Raw genomic sequence first — 27,539 nt, 5'->3', positions numbered from 1 at the left:
AGCAACAATGAAACAACATACAGCCTTAAGGGACTACAACTATGAGCTAGGTTCTTTGTTCAAAGATCATAAAACATTACAACTCACTGAGAATGGAGACAAGATTCAAACTGAAACTTCACATTTGTTATTCTTTGTATTGACTTCTTTGAAACAATACATGAAAATGGATGAAATGAACTCACAAGTTACATAATAAACTAGACTGTATAATAACAAATGTTGTCATACAAGAGAGAAAATGGTGGGAATGAGAAGTTGATGGGATGGGAAGGGGGTATCACAGCCAAAACATAGCTTCATGGTCTAGAACAAGAACATCCCAGATCTTCCATTCAGAATTCATCAATTCCAAGGACAGTTCTACTAAGAGCTTTAATTCAAGAGAAAAACTTTCCAATATTTCCAACCCTTACAAAAGAGAAGAAGAAAACATAAATAGAGAGGAAGTAATTCTCGGATTCATTATGCAACTAACATGTGTCCCTATAGAATTCTTCCTCAAGAAGCTGAAAAGAATCTCTCTCCCTTCTCTCCTCCAGGGGTAAATCAAATCATTGATCAACTTGCCTCCAATGACATCAAGTATCTCAGAAATTTGATGCTGAAAGAACAACTAATGTTTGATTTTAAAAGGTAAAAGTAACTAATTAGTTTAAATATAACTTCCAAAATTCAAGAAGCTATTTAAAGATATTTTCCTCACAATCGAATCCCAAAAAGCCTTTAGAACTACCTTCTAACAAATTTTGATGCTCCATCATCAAATTTGCCTATTCTACTACCAATGCCCTCGATTTCATAAACTAGCCTATATCACGAACTAGTGAACACTTGTGCAAAATCTATTCCCAAAAATGGATAGTTAATTTTCTCCTGGTTCCAATGGTATACTGCACTGCACATTTCTGATAAAAATCATCCCTATTATGGCCATTTGAAAATTTGGTCTTGGACTGTCGCTTTGCATTTAAAATGAATTTTTTTTTAAAAATATACAATCTAAACTATATAAAAATTTCAAAATGATTCAAATTTTTCATTTTGTGCATTGTTCCTCTTTGAATTTTTATTTTCAAATCATTTTTACTCTATCCTTCTTATTCCTCCAATTTGAAAATGCCACTTGTCTACTTTTCATTGATCATAAATTTTGAAATATTAACCAATTAATATTTTAATATTAATTAATTAATTTAATCCTTTAAGCCTTTTGAATTCATACTATTCAAATTCTCGTAGAATCGTTAGCATAAAAAATTTTCCTTTCATTCTCCCACTGCTTGAATATTTTATTTGTCCTTTTCATACCCCGTAGCCCCGAGAGCATGCAAATTTTACTTCCTAACCATACAGGGTCTTCAAATTTCATAACACTGTAATACCCAAGGCTTTATGTTTACATTCTTATGCTTGGCCATCCCTTTACATTCATACGCATTAGGAATAACACTGAAAACCTTTAAAATTTTGTTCACACTCTTTTGAGCCGAGCATAGCACCGTGAGCCTTTGAATTATGTCTTATGCCCATATGGGATGATCAATTTCGGAGCAACATAGAGCTTGGAACTTCCCACTTTTGACCTTACGTTGGGCATAAGATCATAGAACCTTCATTTATGCTTCCCGATCTGACGCTTTATGTTTACATTCTTATGCTTGGCCATCCCTTTACATTCATACGCATTAGGAATAACACTGAGAACCTTTAAAATTTTGTTCACACTCTTTTGAGCCGAGCATAGCACCGTGAGCCTTTGAATTATGTCTTACGCCCATATGGGATGATCAATTTCGGAGCAACATAGAGCTTGGAACTTCCCACTTTTGACCTTATGCTGGGCATAAGATCATAGAACCTTCATTTATGCTTCCCGATCTGACGCTTTATCATGAGCACTTCATGAGTCAAAATGCATTTGTCTTTTGACCTGTGCATCCCTATAACACACGTTGTGGCTTCTAAAATCTCATATCCTTAGGCACAATACCCTTTGAGTGGGAGTGTATTTAAAGATATAAAATTACACCACATAATAGATGTGGGACAAAAACCTTTAAAAGCTTTCCAAGTCCTCACACCTCCCCTGTGTGGATCCACCTTCAACATTCTTTCATTAATGTGGACCTTTCTTTTGAATGCGTGGAGCTAACCATCAAATTTGCACCCTTTTTCACTTGGCATGAGATTTCTCTATTTTAAATATGCATGCCTTTTATCTTTCTTGGTATGGTCTATCCTCAAGTGGAACTCTATCTTCTCTCTACCCACAGCTTGGGCTTTCTTTGAAATGTGAGTTCTCTATTTAGCTTGGGGAGTTCTTTCTATTTTATGCATGGGAAAAGCTCCCTTGGCATTCATGCTTCAAGCTACTACCTCCAAGTCCTTCATCAATCATGTGATGCTCTTGTTGTCTTTTGGCGCCAGTTGGTTTTGGTTAATACGCTTTCCCTCATTCTGCTATGGATGTGGACTGCTTGTTTATGTGGAAGCATGGGCTATAACTTGATGTGTTCTAGACATGGGATACTCTTGGACCCATTAGCAAGCTGCCCTACCCTCAAATGTGAATGGCCTTTTTCTATTGCTACCTCATTAAATACTGCACTCTTATTTTGGCATGGATTTCTTCAGGCGTGGAGGTCTCTCTAACTATTGCAGATCTAACATATCCCATGGGCTACTAGCTGGCTCCATTTTATTGTGTGGAGTGCTTTGTTTTTTGTGGTCTTCACTATAGATTTTATACCATGGCATCTGTATTACATGTTGGTGTCTACTATTTAAATGTGGATTACCTCCTGATGTCGTGGATGGTCATTATTAGGCTATGGGTTTTTACCTTGGATGATGTCCTCTTCTTCATCTATGTGCAGCGGGTTTATGGACTGTCCTTCTTTGGATGACTTCTTTCCTTTGCATCAACTGCCATTCACAAGCCGTCTTTCTCAAAAAGACACCCTCCCTAATCTGCCGCAATAATACTCTGCCCTCCTCAATGTTGTGAGGCTCTACCTTTGCCATGGATACCATCTCCAATCATAAATAATGGCAATCACCATAAAACTTTAAATGCCAGAAGCCATTTTATTTTACAACTATTGCAATTTTAGAGGGCAGTCAAAATAGTTGGGGGCATAGTTCTAGAGTACTCAATAGCATTGCCCATGATAGAGAGCAACTTAATAACTCTTATGGAAAATTCTTTCTATGTTTACCAATTTTCATATCTATGTTAATAGAAATTGACAATATAAAATCCCTTCTATGTCACCGTGGCTTGATTGACTTATGGCATTTAGTCAGGCAATCCTCATTTTCTCAAAGTCCACATGGCCTAGAGTATCAGTACTACTGATTTTTGCATCCTTATACATTATTTTTGCATATTCATTGAATCCTAAAAAAATGAAGAAGATCATAGCACGTTGTTATTTTGATGGAATTAGTCGGGCTCGAAAATGGGTCTGACTAAAAAAAATTTCATTTTCGAACAATTGAACTGTCAAATTGATCCTTGGACTATCTAGAATCAAACATGATCACAAACTAATCACTTAAAACTCATTTTATCACTTTCTGACAACTGTTAAGTTTGCACCAGGAGGTCTATTGACTGGCCTTAAAAACTAATCAAAACACCTGACTGGGTTTTGAGATCTGACATATTGATTCTTTGTTTCATACTCTTGCACCCTATTGAATCTCATCTTATGAAAAATTTGAGGTCAAAAGATATTTTTTGTTAGTCACCTTCTCAGAATCACTTGCAGATAAACACGTCAAAAAGTGATAAACTAGTTTCAAAATGGGCTTGGAAAACTATGCAAACAAATACTTGGGAAGATGAAAACTTGGAGTGATGATGAATAATAGGGCACAAATGGAAAGCGGTCAAAGTACGCTACTTGGATTTTGTAGACTGGAAACAATGTCAAAAAAGTGATTTTTGCAAATGGAATTGACCTGGAAAAGTGTGCATATGGATTCATTATGACTTACAAACTAGCATACTTAAATAATTTTTAGAGTACAAAATAGGAGTAGAATCCATTTGATCTTACCAATCACGAATCTCAAGTTATGACATCCCGAACAGGGGTACTGACAAATTTGCAAATGCTGACACCAATAAAAAGATAGAAATCCCATTTGGAATCACATTTGAAAACTGATCAAATGGATTTGTCATAAGCTAAAACTTGAAACATAACAAGTCTCTAATGTCTAAAATGCAACACAAAAGGAATTTTAACATTTTGGTCAACTGGTCAAAAGTTATAACACGTCAAACAAGACTTCCCAGAATTAGGTGCGAAGTGCATTTTGCAAATGTGTGGAAACAGTAACTGACCAACTTTGAGGGATTCAAAACCTAATCAAATGAACTCAAAATGGCTTGAATTCTGAAACATAGGTTCTCAAGTATGAACAATAAAAACTCTCAAAGTGGCGGGTCACAAAATATTTTTGCATGCAAGATATTCAATGGAAAACATAGCTTCTTGTCATTGTCTAACATGGGTGAAAATGCAGATTTGAAATTTGCTCAAAATGAGACTTCATAGAGCGGCCCAGAATGATAGTTTATCACCATGGAACATCTGAATAGGCTAAATGGAAGGTGTTAGAAACATTAAACACCTCAGGGGCCTCAAAGGTACAACTGGGTACAAATGCAATTATGGGCAGTTAGAGGGCTTGAAATCTCAAAATTTTCAATATGTGACTCAAAATTGACCATGCAATTCTTAGCGCCAACAATGGCTCTGTCTGGTGATGCATGTCCCTTGCAGGCATGGTAAGATTTCAGATCTCTGGAAGAAGCAAACCACACAACTGAATACAAAAACTTCTCTCAAACAGCTTTATTAAAAACAAACAACAACTAGCACTACTATGTACAAGCGAAGGCCTTGGGCCATCAAAAAAGTTTCAGAACTTCTTACCTCTATCATATACCTAATTTTCATTTACATTCTCTTGAGGTAAACTAACATTCTCATTTCCATTTGGTTCACCTAAGACATCAACATTTGCAATCAGCTCATTAGGCAAAACAAAACTATCATCATCTTCATAGTGCATATAAAAATCAGACATACTTTCTTCATCTTTCTCACTATGAAAATATGAATCAGCGTGATCATAGCAATTGACAACAAATTGAAATTGATCACTACTAACTGAATCATGGATTGCTTCAACTAGAAACACAAATGTTTGATATTCTACTCCATTCAACAAGTTACATGGATCAAATTGTAACTCACCTTATGCCTCCTGGTGTGAAGAGAATGAAAAATTTGATTCCTCCTTGTTTGTAACATCAATATTCCATAAATTAGATTGAACATATGTTGTATTGTCTTCATATTCTAAAAAATGATTAGATACCAAATCCCAAGAATCATCATGAAATTGCCTATTCTCAATATGCTGATCTGTTTCAATTTTTTCTTCAAATAACTCACTAGGATAAACCATTTCATTAGTATTGATTTTCTCAACACATGAGCTATCTAAATTTATCTTGTCCTCATGAAAACAAAAAGACAATGAACCAGCAACTGACCTTATCCCTACATCTTTATTTTCAACATAGAATTCCTCATGTGTATTAATGCATGAATTACCATCACATACACCTCCCAAACTTGATATAACATATTTTGAAACTGTATCTTCTTCAGCATCAAATTTAGGGGAAATGACTTCACCACATGAATTTGCATAATGTGTCAAAACACAAGCATCCTTAGATTGGTTAGCATACCTTTCAAAATATGAGCCAACAAGTCAAAAATATCATCAACAATTAACAAGATTTCACTACTAGTTTCTTCTCCTTGGCTTGTGAATGGAAGTTGATGAAAAGGAAAGAAGTCATCCAAAGAAGGACAGTCCATAAAGCCACTATACATAAATGAAGAAGAGGATGGAATCCAAGGTAAAAAGCCATAGCCTAACAAGGACCATCCATGACATCAAGAGGCAATCCACATTTAAATAGCAGACACCAACATATAATGGAGATGCCACAATATAAAATCTAGAGTGAAGACCATAGCAAAAAAAGCACTCCACGCAATAAAATGGAGCTGGCTAGTAGCCCATAGGATATGTTAGATCCGCAGTAGTTAGAGAGACCTCCATGCCTAAAGAAATCCATACCAAAATACAAGTGTAGTATTTAATGAGGCAACAACAGAAAAAAGGCCATTCACGTTTGATGACAGGGCAACTTGCTAATGGGTCCAAGAGTATCCCATGTCTGGAACACATCAAGTTATAGCCCACGCTTCCACATAAACAAGTAGTCCACATCCACAGAAGAATGAGGGGAAGCATATCAACCAAAACCAACTGGCACCAAAAGATAATAGGAGCATCATGTGATTGATGAAGGACTTGGTGGTAGTAGCTTGAAGCATGAACACCAAGGGAGCTTTGCCCACACATAAAATAGAAAGAAATCCCCACGCTAAATAGAGAACTTGCATTTCAAAGAAAGCCCAAGCTGTGGGTAGAGAGAAGACAGAGTTCCATGTGAGGACAACACAGACCAAGAAAGATAAAAGGCATGCATATTTAAAATAGAGAAATCTCACACCAACTAAAAAAGGGGGCAAATTTGATGGTTAGCTCCACGCATTCAAAAGAAAGGTCCACATTAATGAAAGAATGTTGAAGATGGATCCACGCATGGGAGACGTGAGGACTTGGAAAGCTTTTAAAGGATTTTGTCCCACATCTGTTATGTGGTTGAATTTTATATCTTTAAATACACTCCCACTCAAAGGGTATTGTGTCTAAGGATACGGGCTTTTAGAAGCCATAGCATGTGTTGGAGGGATGCATGGGTTGAAAATCAAATGCATTTTGACTCGTGAAGTGCTCATGATAAAGCGTGAGATCAGGAAGCAAAAATGAAGGTTCTATGGTCTTATGCCTAGTGTAAGGTCAGAAGTGGGAAGTGCCAAGCTCTACGTTGCTCTGAAATTGATTATCCTGTATGAGCGTAAGAAATAATTCAAAGCTTCACGATGCTATGCTCAGCTCAAAACAACGTGAACAAAATTTTAAAGGTTTCTGGTGTTATGCCCGACGTGTATGAATGTAAAGGGATGGCCAAGCATAAGAACGTAAAGGTAAAGCCTTGGGTATTATGATGTTATGAAATTTGAAGACCCCGTATGGTCGAGAAGTAAAATTTGCATGTTTCTAGGGCTACGGGGTATGAAAAGGACAAATAAAATATTCAAGCAGTGGGAGAACAAAAGGAAAATTTTCTATGCTAATGATTCTACAAGAATTTGAATAGTATGAATTCAAAAGGCTTAAAGGATTAAATTAATTAATTAATATTAAAATATTAATTGGTTAATATTTCAAAATTAATGGCCAATGGAAAGCAGAGAAGTGGCATTTTCAAATTGGAGGAATAAGAAGGATAGAGTAAAAATGATTTGAAAATAAAAATTCAGAGAGGAACAACACAAAAAATGAAAAATTTGAATCATTTTGAAATTTTTATATAGTTTAGACTATATATTTTTTAAAAAAAATTCATTTTAAATGCAAAGCCATAGTCCAGGACAAGATTTTCAAATGGCCATAACAGGGGTGATTTTTATTAGAAATGTACAGTGCAGTATATTGTTGGAATCGAGAGAAAATGAACTATCCATTTTTGGGATTAGATTTTGCACAAGTTTTCACCAATTTCTGATATAGGCTAGTTTGTGAAATCTGAGGCATTGGTAGCAGAATAGGAAAAATTTGATGATGGAGCATCAAAATTTTTTAGAAGGTAGTTCTAAAGGCTTGTTGGGATCCAATTGTGAGGAAAATCATCTTTAAATAGTTTCTTGCATTTTGGAAGCTATATTTCAACTGATTAGTTACTTTTACCTTTTAACATTAAAAATCAGTTGTTCTTTCATCATCAAATTTCTGGGATACTTGATATCATTGGAGGCAAGTTGATCATTGATTTGATTTACCCTTGGAGGAGAGAAGGTAGAGAGATTCTTTTCAGCTTCTTGAGGAAGAATTCTATAGGGACACATGTCAGTTGCATAATGAATCCAGGAATTGCTTCCCCTCTATTTATGTTTTCTTCTTCTCTTTTGTAAGGGTTGGAAATATTGGAAAGTTTTTCTCTAGAATGAAAGCTCTTAGTAGAACTAGCCTTGGAATTGATGAATTCTGAATGGAAGATCTGGGATGTGTTGGTTCCAGACCATGAAGCTATGCTTTGGCTATGATACCCCCTTCCCATCCCATCAACTTCTCATTCCCACCATTTTCTCTCTTGTATGATAGCATTTGTTATTATACAGTCTAGTTTATTAGGTAACTTGTGAGTTCATTTCATGCATTTTCATGTATTGTTTCAAAAAAATCAATACAAAGAACAAAATATGTGAAGTTTCAATTTGAATCTTGTCTCCATTCTCAGTGAGTTTTAATGTTTTATGATCTTTGAACAAAGAGCCTAGGTCATAGTTGCAATCCCTTAAGGCTGCATGTTGTCTCATTGTTGCTGATAATTCAAGGAATTGTGTAAATGCTTCATAGATTCAACAGGGTTCCAGATTTATTGAGAAGGATATCAGGTAAAAATGAAATTTAAGTTGAACATTGATGTCAATTTAAAAGGTAAATAGATAGATCATATATCTAAATATATAAATAAGTATCAGATATCTAAAATGCACGAGGGAGATTCATGAATTTTCCCAATGGATCAGGCACTAATCATATATAGGGTCATTAAGTTGTTGTTCATACTTGGTTTTCATCCACTTTCCCCCACCCACATAAAATCAAATCAAATTCAAATCATCTTTACAGTTTATGTTGAAGAGATATAACAGTTTAACCCTCACTCAGCTTGTGCATTCCATAGATTTTCATTCAGCTATTATAGATCTCTATCATTGCATTAAGTCATTAGGAGATATAAAGGGTTTCAATCTACTTAATAGATTCAGGGATATGTTTTGCACTAGTACGATATCATTTGAATCTGAGGTCCACTCGCCTAGGTTTAGCAGAGCCCGAAGTAGAAGAAGGGTCATGCCTTATAGTTGGCCTATTGTCCGAAATGGCATGTTGAAAATGGGAGTTAGCTGCCCTTAGATATGTCAGTTTCTCAGTGGGATAATTGGAAACCCTCCAACATTTTCAAACACCAACACACATATATGAAAGGGACATTAGATTATGGCATTTGGTATGATAGAAGTAATGACTTTACTGTTTTCACTTATGTAGATATTTATTGGGCTAGAGATAGGGATGACAAAAAGAGCACTAGTGGAGGAGCATTCTTCCTTAGAGGAAGCCTAGTTTCTTCACTTGGCAAGAAGCAAGATTGTACTTCACAAAATACTATAGAAGTAGAGTATGTTGCAGTAGTAAACAACTGTAATGAAGTCATATGGATGAAGCAGATGATGAAGGACACTGGTATTACAGTCAAAGAACCTATTATCATTTACTATGATAACACAAGTACTATTAACATGTCTAAGAATCATGTTTTGCATTCTAAAACTAAGCACATAGCCATAAAGTATCATGTGTTGAGAGAGAAAGTTACAAAGAAAGAAATTAGACTGGAATACATAAACACCAAGGAATAGATTGCAAATATTTTCACAAAGGCCTTACCAAAGTATACATTTGAGTACCTAAGAGGCATGCTTTAGGTTATGCCCCTACCTAGCTTAGAGTAGAAGATGCAAAAGTGCATCAGTCCAGGGTACATAACACTATTTTTAGATTGAACTAAATGCTAATGCTTCCTCTATGGGGGAGTATCTATGATGAACAGAGTCAGCAAGGACTCTTGGTAATTTATAATTGGTATACAATAGTGTCTTTAGACACTTGTGTTGTTTATAGAGTTGTATGTAGAAGTTGTAAAGCAATAGACCATATTATGGTCATGCTAATAGGTTATTATATGTTCAAGAAATTGAACCATTTATGTACTATCTTTGACATTGATGTCAATTGGGGAGAGAGTGACATGAAAAACATTAGAGAGAGCTTGTACTATGGGAGAGAAGTGTTGCAATTTCTGATTTAGCAAGATCTGATTGATAAAGAGACTTGTTGGTATTCTGAAACTAGATTTTTTTCATCTATATTGTCATCAATGCCAAAGGGGGAGATTTTTATCATGTATGCTAATGCTATGGGGAATATTGCAAAACATTGTTATGATGTATTTATAACTATGTTTGTCATTGATGACAACATTGTAATAAGTTTGTAAAAGACTAATAGAGCAATAGACTAAGCAATAGACTGTGACTTTTGTATTGAGGATAGCACATTACATATCTACTTATGGGTAGTTACTAGCACATACTACAACATGTATTTGTCACATGGGCAATAGGGTAGAACCTAAATCGACATTGTACAGAAGATATTAATGATTTATAGAGAATCACATGGAAATAGATAATTGAAAAAATAGTTTTTGTTATATGATTGATATAAAGCATTGTATTTGGGATAAAGGGTTGAGTAGTTAAGTAGAGGTAGTACATTAACTATTGATTACATCAGTGAGTGTGTAGGTTTGGAAGTCGCACATGTGAAATATTGGGTATAACTGTGAGTCAAAAGGATTAATTAAATATGTTTTTCATTTAATTAACATATGGTAACTTAGTGTGAAGCCAACCCAAGGATATAATATTGAGTATGGCATAAAGGAAATATGTTTTCTGAGTTTTAGATATGATGATTGAGATTGATGAGCAAAGAAGAGTTGCAAATTTTGAGCAACACAGAAGAGTGATTTACTAATGTGTGTAAGTGATCTTAAGGGTTTTTTTTGATGGGTATAGAGTTCTAGATCTAATTACAAGATCTAAAGGTGAAGAAGTCTAATGTACTAGATAGAGGAAGTAGTGAAATATTATCACACATCTATTATTCTGAAAGGAATAGTATTGAGATCAATTGGATAGCAGGTTCATTGATTTGATCTTGAACCTATTTGGATAGTGGGTTTAGCTACCTTCTACAACTTCTAAGAGGGTTAGAATCTCCTAACATGGATTTAAAGTCTCCTAATAGGGACTCTTCATACTAAGTGTTGTAACAAACTCCTAACAAGGTCCATGCTCTAACAAGGAATATTCATATTAGTACATTATTTTGTGGGCATCATTCTCACTTAGTGGGCAATATTCAATACTACACTCCTTTTGATGCCAGACCACTCAATCAATATTGTACTCCTTTTGATGCCCAACCACTCGATCAATACTACACACGAGAATCCTTTTAATAACTAACTAATTGATTAATACTAGAAAGTCTTCTTTACCTGTCTGCTCAATTAATACTAAGATATGCAAGGTTAATATTGCAAACTCTACATTGCTTAGTTAATAGTGATATTCTTAGGATCATCTTGAAATCTTGCCACAATTCCAACTAAATTAGCTATATCTAGTCTACTATGAGTTAGGTAATGCAATCCTCCAATCATAGATTTGTATTTCTTCTATTCAACAATAGGTGTCTCATCCTTGCTTGATAACTTGTGACCAATTACCATAGGAGTTCCAACAGGTTTACAATTTTCTAGACTGAATCTTTTCAACAAATCTTTTAAATACTTGGTTTGAGAAATAAAGATACCTTCTTTGTTCTAAATAATTTGCAATCCTAAGAAGAATTTCATTTCTCCTATCATGCTCATCTTAAACTCATTCTACATATCTTCTGAGAATTTATTACTAGCTTCATCATTTTCTCCAAAAATGATACCATCAACAAATACAATAGTTATAAACAAATCATCTTCTATTTCTTTCAAGTACAAGTTATTGTCTATTGTTCCTTTAGCAAATCCAATCTTTGCTAAGCATTTATCCAACCTTTCATACTAGGTTCTAGGTGCTTGCTTTAAATCATACAAGTCTTTCTTTAATTTGCAAACCATATCCTTCTCTTTTGTCAAAGGAAAACCCTATGGTTGCTCAATGTAAACTTCTTCTCCAAGTTCTCCATTCAAGAATGCTCACTTAACATCCATCTAATATACCTTGAAATTATTGTTTGCTACATATGCCAGGAACATTTTGACTACTTCCATTCTTGCTATAGTTGCATATGTCTCCTCATAGTCAATTCCTTCTTGTTGAGAGAAACTCTTGCATACAAGTCTTGCTTTGTTTCTTATTACTTCTCTATGTTCATTCATTTTATTTCAGAATACCCATTTTGTGCCAATCACATTTTTGTCCTTTGGTCTAGGAACTAATTCCCATGTATCATTTTTAATTATATGTTGACGTTCTTCCACCATTTCTTTTACCCAATGATCATCTTTGATTGCTTCATCTACACTCTTTGGTTCTACTCGAGATATTATACATATTTCTTCATTGATTCTACTTCTTGTCATTAATCCCTTTTCTTTACTTCCTATTATTTGATCTATAGGATGATTTCTTATCAAATTCTTGTTTGGGGTAGGAGTTGCTACTTCAACTCTTATTTTAGATATTGTGCTTAGTTCTTCTCTTTCTACTTTAGTTTGCACATTATTCTGCAAGTCATTGTTAGTTTTGAGAAATAATTCATTGCATCTATTGGTCATCCTATAATAATCATCTCCATCAAATCCATCATCTTTTCCTTGGTGCCAAAATTTATATTAATTTTAACATTTGTTCATAGTTTTTGTTCTATAGTTGAAACATCTATAAGCTTTACTTTTTAATGAATAGCCAAGAAACATACTTTCATCACTCCTTGGATCAAACTTATTGATATCATCATCTTTTTTGATGTAACATTTTCTTCCAAATATTTGGAAGTACTTGACTGATGGTGAGTGACCAAACCATAGCTCATATGGTATTTTGTCCATACTTTTTCTAATTTGCACTCTGCTTTGTGTATATACTATTGTATTGACTGCTTCTCTCCAAAAGGTTTTTAGTACATAATTCTCAAATAACATAGCTCTTGTTGCATCAAAAAATGACTTGTTTCTTCTTTCAGTAATCCCATTCTGCTGAGGTATATGGGGTGAGGATAGTTATCTCCTAATACCATGCTCTTCACAATAGATATTGTATTCTCTAGAAGTGAATTCTCCTCCTCTATCAAATCATAAGCTCTTGATTTTAAATCCAGATTCATTCTCAACTTTGTTCTTGAATATCTTGAATTTCTCAAATGCCTCTAAATTTTCCTTAAGAAAATCTACCCACATCATTCTAGTAAAATCATCAACAAAAATCATAACGTATGTTTCTCCATAGTATCCTCTTGTTCTTGCAGGACCACTCAGATCTATATGAACCAATTCCAACTTTTGTGTACTAAAAATCTACTTTCTAGGAAATGAGACTCTCTTCTACTTAATGAAGTTAGATTCCTTACAAATAGTGTTAGTGGGCTTAGTGATCTTAGGTAAATCTCTCACAGCAAGTGTATTACTAGCTTTCACAATGTTATCAAAGTTAATGTGACAAAATCTTTTATGCCATGACCAACTAATGTCCATTTTAGCTACCAAGCATGTTATTTTAGTAGAATTTAATTGAAACACATTGCCTCTGGTTCTTGTGCCAGTATCAAGTAGCTTTCCTTCCTTGTTCTTGATAATGCATGTTTCATTACCAAACTACAATTGGTAACCTTTGTCCATAAGTTGTCCAACACTTAACAAGTTATGTTTCAGTCTATCAACAAAATAAATGTCATTAGTATATGTTTTACAATCAAGTGTGATAGATCCAATTCCTATAATGTGATAGACTACACTATTCCCAACTTTGAAAATTCCTCCATCATGGCTTCTAAATTTGAGAAATTTACTCATATCACCAATTATGTGATGTGAATAAGCACTATCAATGATCCAATCTTTCTATTCAACTTGTAAGATCAGTGCACTTTCTTCTCTGATTTCTCTATCAAGATCATCCTCCTTTATAGCTACAAGCCCTAAGTCATCTGCACTCATGCTTTGGTCAAATTCTTCTTCCTCTTCTTCTTCATTAGCATATAAACAATTTCTAGGTCTTCTAGAATTGAACCTTCCCTTATAATTTCTTTCTCTTTTAGGACACTTAGATGCATAATGGCCATATTCATTAAATGTACAAGATTTGAAGATATTCTTACCATCCTTTTCTCTTTCCACAAGAGGAGCTACTCCCTCTTGGATCTTTTCCTTAATAGACTTGCTACTGCTAGCAATGTATCCCTACACTTTAGTGATCCTTGGTAAACTAGGTTTTATGTTCAGTGCACTAAATGCTATCTCAAATTTTGCTAATTCTCTAGATTGTTTCATATCAAATTCTACAGCTTCCAATCTACCAAGCAATGTTTCTTTGGTGAAGTTATTAGTATAGGGTATCATTAGCTGAATCATTTGTGCTACTGTGTTGAAAGGTGGTGTTAGAATTTTCAAGATCTTCCATATCACTTCATCATCAAATTTCTTTCCATCAAGAGATGTGATTCTTGCAACAATCTCGGATATTTTTCCAACATAAATTCTTATAAATTCATCTTCCATCATTCTAGCTTCTTGAAATGTGCAATACAAATTTTGCAATCTAATCCTCTTTGCATGTGTATTACCCTCATAATTAGCTTCTAAAGTTTTCCAAATTTCATTAGATGTTTTGAGTTGTTTTACCTAACTATAATCACTTTTAGGTAGCACTAACAATATTTCTTCTCTTGGCCTTATGTTGCACATAAATACTTCTCTCTATTCCTTGGTACAAGTTTCAAGATGGTCTTCTTTTGCAATATTTTTAGATGTCTTGATTACAAGCCAATATCCTAGACCCATGCACAAGAGATGAGTCTTCATTTTGTCCTTGCATCTATCGTAGCTTGTGCCATCAAATCTAGGACTTTCTTTCCTAAAATAATTCACCATGGATCTCCCAAAGTTGTTGAACTTCCCTTGAAGGACTTGATGCTTTGATACCAATTGTTAGAAATAGTAGTTCACCAATATAAGTAAGAGGGGGGGGGGGGGGGGGGGTGTTTGTGAATCAATTATATAATAATTTAACCTTTTAAATCAATCTAAACCATTCAATAAAAATAAAATAGTACCATAAGGGATGCACATACACAATGAACTAGATATGTTGACTAGGGAAACTCTTGATTAGAGGGAAAACCCTGGTAGAAATGATGCCGACATTATGATGTACTAATATGAATATTCCTTGTTAGACTATGGACCCTGTTAGGAGTTTGTTACAACACTTAGTACAAAAATTCCTTATTAGGAGACTTTGAATCTTTGTTAGGAGATTCCAACCCTATTAGGAGTTGTAGAAGGTAGTTGAACCCACTGTTTAAATAGCTTCAGGATTAGATCAATGAACCCACTATCCAATTGATCTTGGTACTATTCCTTTTAGAATAATAGATGTGTGACAATATTTTACTACATCCTCTATCCAATACATCAGACTTCTTCACCTTCATATCATGCAATGAGATTCGGAACTCTTTATCCATCAAAAAAAACTCTTAAGGTCACTTACACACATTAGCAAATCACTTTTCTCTATTGCTTCACAATTTGCAACTCTTCTCTACTCATTGATCTCAATCATCATATCTAAAACTCAGAAAACATCATTCCTTTATACCATACTCAATATTAAATCCTTGAGTTGGCTTCACACTTTACTATATGTTAATTAAATAAAAAAGCATATTTAATTAATCTTGTTAGCTCATAGTTATACCTAATCTTTCACATATGTGACTTCCATTCTTGTGCACTCGTTGACATCATCAATAGTCAGTATACTACCTCTAGTTAACTACACAACCCTTTATTCCAAATATAGTGTTCTATATTAGTCATGTAAAAGAAACTATTTTTCCAATTCTTTATTTCCATGTGATTCTCTATACATCATTAATATCTTCTGTATGCTATTGATTTAGGTTCTGCGCACTTGCCCGTGTGGAAAATACATGCTATAGTATGTTCTGGTAACTGTGCATAAGCAGATACTCAATGTGCTATCCTCAATACAAAAATCATAGTCTACTTCTCAATCTACTACTCTATTAGTCTTTTACAAACTTATTATTATGTTGTCATCAATGATAAACACAATTATAAATACATCATAACAATGTTCTACAATACTCCCCCATAGCATCAAAATACATGCTAACAGAGCTTGGTTGACTGTATGGACATGCACACTGGAATGCATCATCAGAATCATCAGAATGTTGTCATTCATCTATGGTTAACTATGCAAGAGAATATTTTAAGGGAATATTCTTCTATCAATAAATCTCATCATGCTGCTATAACATTGTCCAATACTTAAACAATTTTCCTTCACAAATAATCCTAACTATACTACAAAACATATGTTTCCATAAATGACAACAACAGATCTCACCTTATTTGACTGATTGGTCATATTTCCAACAATCTCTCCCTTTGGCATTGATGGCAACATTTTGGGAAAATTGGCTAAGTCCCAAAAATGTTGTCATACCAATCAAGGTAAATAACCATACATAACATAGTAAAACATTATATTCATGTTTTGAAAAATATTACATCCCTTATAACTTTTATTACAAATCTTTCTTAAAGAAAAGCTTACTACTATACATCAAAACAATTATATAACTTTCAATTATAGTTTTCCTTATTTCTCCCCATTCGACATCAATGACAAAGGTGCCAACAAAAAGAGAATCCTGTCAAAATCTGAAAAATGTATCAAAATCTAGAAAAACAATCACTAAGGTTAGTCTTCAACTACACAAGATGTTTCCTCCAACTTTATTTCAGTGTATCTAACACACTTGCTAGTGCTCATAGGGTGTATGTGGCTAACTCTACTACATTCAAGTTTGTAGCCACAAACTTATCATATGAAGCTTTAGGTGCCAAGAATTCCTCCAACTAATTTTGTAACAATGTAATATCATGTGGGGATAAATGGTCTCTCAAAAGAGTAAATCTTTTTAGAGCTTTCTTCTTTTCTGTTTGTATATCATATATGCTATCATGAATTGCTTGCATTTTATGCTCAAAGGTTTCTAACTTCTAAAAAGTTATCTATGAGCATCTGAAGTTCAATTACCTTTTCTTTGATCTCGTCATCAAAACTATGAATGTGAAGGTATGCCATGTTGCACTTAGGATATCTTTGTTTCCCTTCCTCCATACTCTACCTCAATACCTTAATTCATACATTCAATGTTTCTATATCATTTCTTATATTTGTACACATATTGTTAAGAAGTTTACCATCATGCTCACTCTATTCTTGAATTGTAGCAACATTGGTAAGAATTGTAAACTCATTATCAAAGGTTTTGCAAACAATTACTGCTCTCTACTTAATATCTACATATATGTCCATAGAACTTACTATCTTCTCCAACCTTTCCAAAACTAAAGTTAAAGTCTTCTTAATATACTTGACCGATTTCTTCTTTTCAAGGAATTTACTGAAAGAAGATATAAGGTTTTGTGCTTCATCTTCTTCATATGACTATACTACTACTCTAGTGACCACTATTGCTTGTATAGGCAGTGTAGACAATTTTACTATTAGTGTAGCTATAGGCATACTTGTAGTAGTTGCCTTAGTGCTAGTTGACATAGATTCAATTTTCTTCTTAGAAGGTACATCTTCTTTCTTTTTCTCATGTTCTTTCTCCTCATCACATGATCTATTGTAATCAACAATATTATCAACAATGCTAGAGCCAAAATCTTTGAATGGGTCTTCAGTTCTATCCACTGTTACATTTGTGTTATCTACTTACATGGATTCATTATCAATGGTAATGTGTGGTGAATCATTTGGAATTGAAGTTTCAATTGGTTGCTGAAAACTGTGAGTTGGATTGATTGTTGCCAAAGTAGGGTTTGTCTTCTTTGACTGTGCACTCTCCTTAGACTCCTAAGGCATAGTAGACATGTATGTGATTATTGCCATTTTAGTTTCCACATTCACCTCTTCATAATTGCATCCCATAAGAATAATAGATATCTTCTTATTCCTCAGCAAGGGTGTTATTCCTTTTAGAATTTTTTTTAACTCTTCCTCATTATTTAATATACATAGCTTTTTCACCATATTTATCCTTATTTTCTTATCTTCCTCAATTACTCTTCTCTTTTTGTTTCTCAATCTATTATAATTTTTTTTAGGGATTTGACCTTTTATGCTATCAAAACTTTTGTCTTTCAGAATATTGTTTCTAACTACAACATTTTATAGCTATCTCCTATCCATATTATTATACTAATCATAATACTTATTAGGTTGCACAAAATTATTGTCATTAATAATTTTCATATTAAGATTTTCTACCTTAAGCTTCAATGCTTTCCTTCCTACTAAAGTCTTTGCTTCCTGATCTACTAGCTCTACTGGTTTGTCACTAGTCTCTTCTTCAAATTGTGAGGAACTAATTTGCAAGATTCTTCACTACATACTTGGTCTACTTGTTTTTTTCTTGACTCACTTCTTAGGAATGGGGATTTGTACTGGCTTTGTTTTCTCAAGCCTTGTGGACTTTCTTGTTTCTGATGCTTCCTCTATTTTCTTTGGATTCCTCAAAGGTTGCTACTGTGCAACTACTACATAAGGCACTGTAGGTGCTTGCACACTTGTCTATGCAACTATGACCTCTTCATGAGGTCTGGCCATTGAAATAGGTGTAGGGATCAATAGTTCAGTTTGACTATTGGCCTTCATCTCAAAGACTATTCCTTTCACCTATTCAAATTCCTTTCTAGACATCATTGATTCCTTTAAGATGGAATCAATTAATTTGTCTACTTTCTTCTTGATATCCTTGTCCATTAATTTTTTTTTGACTTCTTTCATCCTTTCAACATATGTACCCTATCTAGGGTATCCATAATCAACTTTAGAGTGTAGAATTATTTGCATATAACCTTCAATTAGTTTAGCACTCATTTCATAACCAATAGGTTTAGTGAACTTCACTCGAGGAACTACTACCTCCATGCATGTGAAATCTATTTCTACCATGAAACATAGTTCATCCTTAGATTTTTCTATTAGTGTAGGAGGTATCCTATACCTTTGCTTCATTTCAGCTTGGAATGATTTCATCATTCTGTCAATATCATTATCCCTGTCTGATTTAGATTTGTAAGCAAGAGTGATAATTTGCATTGCGCACTCACTTCAATACTAATTTGAAATGCTAGGAAACCTCTTTATTATGTAGAAAAATATATGAGTCACTAGGGATTCAAACCTAAAGATTGCACTCTTAGACTTCTTGATTTTTGATATGTTATCCAACAACTAAGTTTAGATAATGTCACAAACATTGACCTTTTCACCCTTTACTTCCATCACATAAGCTGGATGAAGAAATCTAGCTAGGACTGAATCTATCCTAGATCCATGGCTAAAATGGTACACCACAATTTTACTGATAAGTCTCACTCCATCAACTTGCATGGTGTTAATCTTTATGTTTATGCCATCAAAACTTTTGTTGAGATTTGTTTCAACTAATCTACACAAATTCTTTATATTTATAGGATTGCATCCTTCATTTCTCAAACCTATGACCTTGTGAATTAGGTCATTATCAATGCATATAATTGAATCTCCCAACCATAGAAGGTCATCATGAACTCTACTCAAAATTATTCTTGTTTATTCATGGTTATCAAAGTCCCTATAGAACATGTGCTTAACTAGGTTAAGTTGTTCTAGGTATGCATATTCTAGTTTCAATAACAAATCATTGTTGTACATTCTCTCCAATTCCTTATGGATCTTAGTATCTCCTATGCTTTCTATCTTATAGTGAATATAACTTCTTATATTATCAACATGAAGACCATTTTATGGTACTTGCAAAAATGTTCCAATGGGGTCATCAAGTAAGGAAACAAATGGGTGTTTCTTGAAGTTATATCTAGGTCTATCAATGATATTAAACACTTCTTGTCTTGCCATTACTGAAAATATGCCCAAAAAAATTGAAAAATACCTTAATTTTGTGTTTTAGGGTTTTTAGCAATCACATGTATTTGTAAACTTCTTTAGTACCTCAAATTCTCTCTTCAATCTTGCACTTAAGATTTCACACAAGCAAATGTTGTTTGTAAATCAATTTGCATCCTTTAAATCTTTTGCAATCTGTACTTCACATAAATGTGTATCTACCACAAGTTTAAAATACTATTTCTATATAATAGAGAGGTCATTTTCTATATATCCTCATAATGATCATATCAAGAAATGTGCACTTCATTGTAGACTTTTCTCAGTGTCTAGTGTATGCTTCTAACTGCACAACTTGTGATATTATCTCTAACATCAGTTTTTATTAATTGATGCACTATTTTTTTGAGAATGCTTAATGTAGGTAGGATGGGTCATAGACAATAAGTGACATTATTATCTTATTAGGTACATTATGATGTGCTTCTTCCTGAACTATATGAAAAATTCCAATTTCATTTGCTTTTACAAATGTTTCCTTAAATTATTCTGTTAGCTCTTCATTTCTTCCTTCAGACTGTTACCATTTCTTCTGTTATTCCTTTTGTAGTTCTAATTCCTATTAAGGTTTCTTCTATCCATTCTACAAAACATTTCTATGTGTCCAAAGTTATTACATAAATGACATATAGGTACATTCCTTCTTTGTTCATTATTTTGGTTTTTAGGTGCTCTACAATTCCTTGCAGTGTGTCCAAGATTGTTGCATCTGTAATGAACAATTTTAATTCTTTCTCCACTTTCATTGCGATGAGATCTTCTTGTGTTGCCTGCATGGTTAGTGTTCCTAAACATTCTACTATTTGCATTATGATTATCAAATTTAGGTTTCTTGCAATCTACTGTATGATGTCCATATCCATAACAATTATGACAATAAAAATTTGAAATAGGTTTAAAAGACTTACCTTTGCAATCATCTCTAGTATGTTCAAGTTTATGAGATTTCTTTCTTCTATTATCCTCATCTTGATCAGATTCTTTAGATTTCTTATAGTCATTAACATTCTATTTGTCTTTAGATGTATCATCTATTTCTCTTATTTTTAGATCCTTTTTTACTTTTGGAGTATCAGGTTCTTTTCTCTCAATAGATTTCTTGGTAGATTGTCCAAGGAAGAATCCAAGTCTAATCTTATCATAATTAGGTCTTTTTATAGATATTTTTTCTTCAATCTTCTTGTTGTTGGTATATAATTTCTTAAGTTACTATTTGGTTTTCACCAATTCACCTTTCACAATAGTGTTGTATTTCTCTAAATTTGCATGCTCCAACTTGATAGATTCTAATTAAGATGTTACTTTTCTTAACTGGGATCTTAGATCTACATTTTTAGCTTTAATTTTAGAGTCATTCTTTCCTTCATTTTTCTTAAGACTTAGCTTGAGTTTAACTATTTTTAACTCATGTTTTAAGATCTAATTTTCTTTCTTTAGATCTTCAATATCATCATTATTGGTTTGTTCACTAGGTCCTTTTTGCTTCAAGTTATCTATCTTGTCCTTTAGTTCACCGATATAATTTTTTGCATCTTTATATCTATCTTTTAGGCCATCTTTTTATGTACCCCATCTAGGGTATCCAGAATCAACTTTAGAGTGTAGAATTATTTGTGTATAGCCTTCAATTAGTTTAGCACTCATTGCATAACTCATAGGTTTAGTGAACTTCACTCGAGGAACTACTACCTCCATGCATGTGAAATCTATTTCTACCATGAAACATAGTTCATCCTTATATTTTTCTATTAGTGTAGGAGGTATGCTATACCTTTGCTTCATTTCAGCTTGGAATGATTTCATCATTCTATCAATATTATTATCCCTGTCTGATTTAGATTTGTAAGAAAGAGTGATAATTTGTATTGCACACTCACTTCAATGCTAATTTGAAATGCTAGGAAACCTCTTTATTATGTAGAACAATATATGAGTCACTAGGGATTCAAACCTAAAGACTGCACTCTTAGACTTCTTGAGTTTTGATATGTTATCCAACAACTAAGTTTGGATAATGTCACATAGATTGACCTTTTCACCCTTTACTTCCATCACATAAGCTGGATGAAGAAATCTAGTTGGGACTGAATCTATCCTAGATCCATGGTTGAACTGATACCCCAAAATTTTATTGATAAGTCTCACTCCATCAACTTGAATGGTGTTAATCTTCATGTTTATGCCATCAAAACTTGTGTTGAGATTTGTTTCAACTAATCTACACACATTCTTTATATTCACAAGATTGCATCCTTCACTGCTCAAACCTATGACCTTGTGAATTAGGTCATTATCAATGCATATAATTGAATCTCCCAACCATAGAAGGTCATCATGAACTCTACTTAGAATTATTCTTGTCCATTCATTGTTATCAAAGTCCATGTAGAACATGTGCTTAAGTAGGTTAAGTTGTTCTAGGTATGTGTATTCTAGTTTCAGTGAAAAATCATTGTTGTACATTCTCTCCAATTCCTTATGGATCTTAGTATCTCCTATGCTTTCTATCTTATAGTGAATATAACTTCTTATATCCTCAACATGAAGTCCATTTTATGGTACTTGCAAATTTTTTTTAATGGGGTCATCAAGTAAGGAAATGAATGGGTGTTTCTTGAAGTTATATCTAGGTCTATCAATGATGTTAAACACTTCTTGTCTTGCCATTACTGAAAATATGCTCAACAAATTTGAAAAATACCTTAATTTTTTGTTGTAGAGTTTTTACCAATCACATGTATCTACAAACTTCTTTAGTACTTCAAATTCTCTTTTCAATCTTGCACTTAAGATTTCACATAAAAAAATGTTGTCTGTAAATCAATTTGCATCCTTTAAATCTTTTTCAATCTATACTTCACATTAAATGTGTATCTGCCACCAGTTTAGAATACTATTTCTATATAACAGAGAGGTCATTTTCTATATATCCTCATAATGATCAAATCAATAAATGTGCACTTTACTATAGACTTTTCTTAGTGTGTAGTGCATGCTTCTAACTGCACAACTTGTGATATTATCTCTAACATTAGTTTTTATTAATTGATGCACTATTTTGATGAAAATGCTTAATTTAGGTAGGATGGGTCATAGACAATAAGTGACATTGCTATCTTATTAGGTACATTATGATGTGCTTCTTCCTAAACTATATGAAACATTCCAGTTTCTTTTGCTTTTAGAAATATTTCCTTAAATTCTTCTGTTAGCTCCTTCATTTCTTCCTTTAGACTATTACCATTTCTTCTATTATTCCTTCTGTAGTTCTAATTTGTCTTAAGGTTTCTTCTATCCATTCTACAAAACTTTTCTATGTGTTCAAAGTTATTACATAAATGACATATAGGTACATTCCTTCTTTGTTCATTATTCTAGTTTTCAAGTGCTCTACAATTCCTTGCAATGTGTCCAAGATTGTTGCATCTGTAACGAACAATTTTACTTGTTTCTCCACTTTCATTGCTATGAGATCTTCTTATGTTGCTTGCATGGGTAGTGTTCCTAAACATTCTCCTATTTGCATTATCATTATCAAATTAAGGTTTCTTACAATCTACTGCATCATATCCATATCCATGACAATTATGACAAAAAAAAATTTAAAATAGGTTTAAAAGACTTACCTTTGCAATCATCTCTAGTATGTTTAGGTTCATGAGATCCCTTTCTTCTATTATCCTCATCTTGATCAAATTCTTTAGATTTTTCAAAGTCATTAACATTTTATTTGTCATTAGATGTATCATCTATTTTTCTTATGTTTAGATGCTTTTTTTAATTTTGGAGTATTAGGTTCTTTTCTCTTAATAAATTTCTTGGTAGCTTGTCCAAGGAAGAATCTAAGTCTAGTCTTATCATAACTAGGTCTTTTTATAGATATTTGATCTTCAATCTTCTCACTATTGGTATGTAATTTCTCAAGTTACTATTTGGTTTGCACCAATTCACCTTTCACAATAGTGTTGTATTTCTCTAATTTTACATGCTCCAACTTGATAGATTCTAATTAAGATGTTACTTTTCTTAACTGGGATTGTAGATTTTCATTTTTGGCTTTTATTTTAGAGTCATTCTTTCCTCCATTTTTCTTAAGACTTAGCTTGAGTTCAACTATTTTTAACTCATGTTTTAAGATCTAATTTTCTTTCTTTAGATCTTTAATAGCATCATTACTAGTTTGTTCACTTGATCCTTTTCACTTCAGGTTATCTATCTTGTCCTTTAGTTCACCAATATAAGCTTTTGCATCTTTATATCTATCTTTTAGGCCATCTTTTTCATTAGTAAGGAGATCAATTTGCTCAAGAGCTTCTTCAAGATTCTTCTTTAGCCATTCCATATCCATAGGGATATTATTCAAGTTTCTAAGCCTCTTCTAAATAACTATGCCCTAATACCAATGATTAGAAATAGATAATACATTGGGGGGGTGAATCAATATTTTCAATCTTTTTGCCAACAACTAGATATTATTAATTACTTTTCCACATGCATGAGAAAGTAAACCAATAATTTTGAATAGTATAAACAACCATACATAAAGAGAGCTCATAACACCATATTTTTTTAACTAGGGAAACCTTGGCCAAGGGAAAACCCAAGTAGGGATGAAACCCACAAGATGATTCACTATATAAAGAATCTGGTTAAGGATATTAACCTTGTTAGGAGTCTATAAACAATGTATAGTGTCTTGAGTCCCTGTTAGGTGACTAGGCCTTGTTAGAATTCTCAACCCTATCAGGAGTTTCTTTAATCTTGTTAGGAGTTGGTGGATCACATGCAAATGTGTACAAAAAGTGCCCACTACTCTAACATGCAACTATAAAATTGAGCTCTTCAAGAGAATAGATATACATACAAAATTAGATCACTTGTTGTACTTCACAATTCTTCTGATTGTTAGTTCTTCATGCAAGCCTTTAGTGGACTATAGTCAATCTTCCTTTCTATTTGTTCAATGTCATTATCAAGGAGTAACTACACACATATTAATTCGTATCATATCTCACATTATCATATCACATAACATGATTTCACATTCACAACTATCTGTGAAAATGAATTCCTTCACTTATATCAATAGTATTAATAAATCCTTCTTTAGTCTACTCACATATCATCCTTAGAGTCATATCATAAAGATTTAGTAATCAAAATAGTTTTTTAGGTCGTACAACTCAATTTATTGATATGCTCTATTCTGTATAGTGAAGTATCTGCAACAATATTTCCTTCATAACTTAAGCTTGGTTGACTGTACAGACATGCACACTGTATGCATAATCAGAATAATGTCATGTATCTATGGTTAAATGTGCAAGAGAATTTTCCAAGGTAATATTCTGCTATCAATAAATCTCATCATGTTGTTGTAACATTGTCCAATACTTAGACAATTTTCCTTCACAAATAATAATAACTATACTGCAAAACATATGTTGTCATAAATGAAAACCACATTTCTCACCTTATTTGACTAACTAGTCATATTGCCGACAATAATAATATCAAGGAGAAATAAAATGAGTTCAATTTAGAGAAAAGAGGAGGATATAATTTTAGAGGTGGAAGAAATGGAGGTAGAGGCTCACATGTATTTATAGGAAAATATTATCACTATAGTGAGGTTGGACATCCATCATTCAAATGTTCAAGATGGGGTGATGATAATATAGATAAAGAAAGGAGAATTGCTCTAACACAAGAGGAGAAGGAAGAATAAAGTATAATGAAAAAGGCTTATCTATAATTACAAGGGGAATTTCTTATGATTAGGAAGGAAGAAACATTACAAAAATCAGTTTCCATATTTAAAAAATTTTTTGAGTCAAGGGAAATTATGAAAGTTAATTATAGATCTATGTGCACATGATAACTTGGTATCCTTGGACATGGTTGCTAAATTGGGTTTGAAAATAAAGAATCATCCTAACCCTTAAAAAAATACCTAGGTGAGTCAGGTGCAACATATCTAGGTTAGTTAAAGAGCTCTTGTAGATTTCACAATTAGTCCATATCAGGAACACGTTCATTGTGATGTCATACCAATGACATATTGTTGAAATAAAATTTTCAACTATATATTGTCATCGATGTTTACATAAATGTTAGTATTAACTAAGAAATGTAGAGTTTGTAGTATTAACTTTTTATATCTCATTATTAATTGAGTAGTAGGGTAAATAAGACTTTCCAGTATTAACTGAGCAATTTGTTAGTAAAGGGATTCTTATGTGCAGTATCGATCGAATGGTCAGGCATCAAAATGAGTGAAATATTGATCAAGTGGTTGAGCATCAAAAGGAGTATAATTTTGACTGAGTGGTTAGGCATCAAAAGGAGTGTAGTATTTACCAAGTGGTTAGACATCAAAAGGAGTACATTATTGATCATGTGGTTAGGCATTGAAGAAGTCATAGTGTCAAATGAGTGTTTAGTCCTAATGTTGACTGAGTGACAATAGAATGCATTTGTTAATTAATTAATCACTTGAGGCTCGCTATTTGGATCTTTATTGATGTTTTGAAAGGATATACAAGCCAGAATTTCCTAGCTTATGATATATAAGAAAGGTCAAGTTGTGAGGATAAAAAGTAAGAAGTGTAATATGAAATAAGATGGATATTTGAGTGAAGGCAAATGGTAGAGTAGGGAAGTGTGGAAGATAAATTGCGAAGAACATCTAATCAAGAAGGATGCAAAGGTCAAGCCAGAACATAGATATGAATTTGCAAAGAAAGTTTCTTCATAAATCAACTTGAATTTTTGTTACTTTCAAACCATTATAGTAGTAAAGAAATCTCTAAATAGAGTTGATTTAATAGTTATTTTGTAAATCCTCTAACAATGTGATATTTCAAGATTGAAGTGTTTTAAGACCTCTAACAAGGCCACTACTAACCTGATGATCTACATACTTTAATATAGTCATCCTTAATAGTATGTTTTGTAACCTTTAACAAGGTTGGCTCCTAATAGGGCTCATTAGAAGAGTAAAAATTATTATGACTAGTTGCAAGGTATTTTTTCCAAAATTGGGTTTCCATGTTAAATCTTGGTGTCATTTGTGCTCATGCTACTTGTTTATTTTTTATGTCTCTACAATTAAGTTACTCAAGAATAAAACAATTTAATAATCTTAAGATTTCTTTGTTAATCGAGTGACAATAAAATTCTAATGTTAATTGAGCTAGTCAGTATTGCATGATTAGTAGGAATTTGAATTAAAATCTAAGGGATGAAGATTTATTTTTGTGGTAACTAATTCAACCCTCCCCTCTTATTTACTCTCTTACATGTCCAATATTTGGTATCAGATAAGTTGGGGCTTTCTGGAAAAGGTTTGAAGGACCTAAGCTAAAGATCAAGATGTCTTACAAAAGGAAGATCCCTAAGCTCAACAAAGAAAACTTTTCAGCATGACAAGTTTTGATGAAGCTACATATATCAAGG

This window comes from Cupressus sempervirens, chromosome 9, assembly GCF_028749045.1.
Source record: "Cupressus sempervirens isolate cs-2001-9-10 chromosome 9, ASM2874904v1, whole genome shotgun sequence".
NCBI lineage: Eukaryota > Viridiplantae > Streptophyta > Pinopsida > Cupressales > Cupressaceae > Cupressus > Cupressus sempervirens.
Note: the sequence above shows the minus strand (reverse complement) of the source record.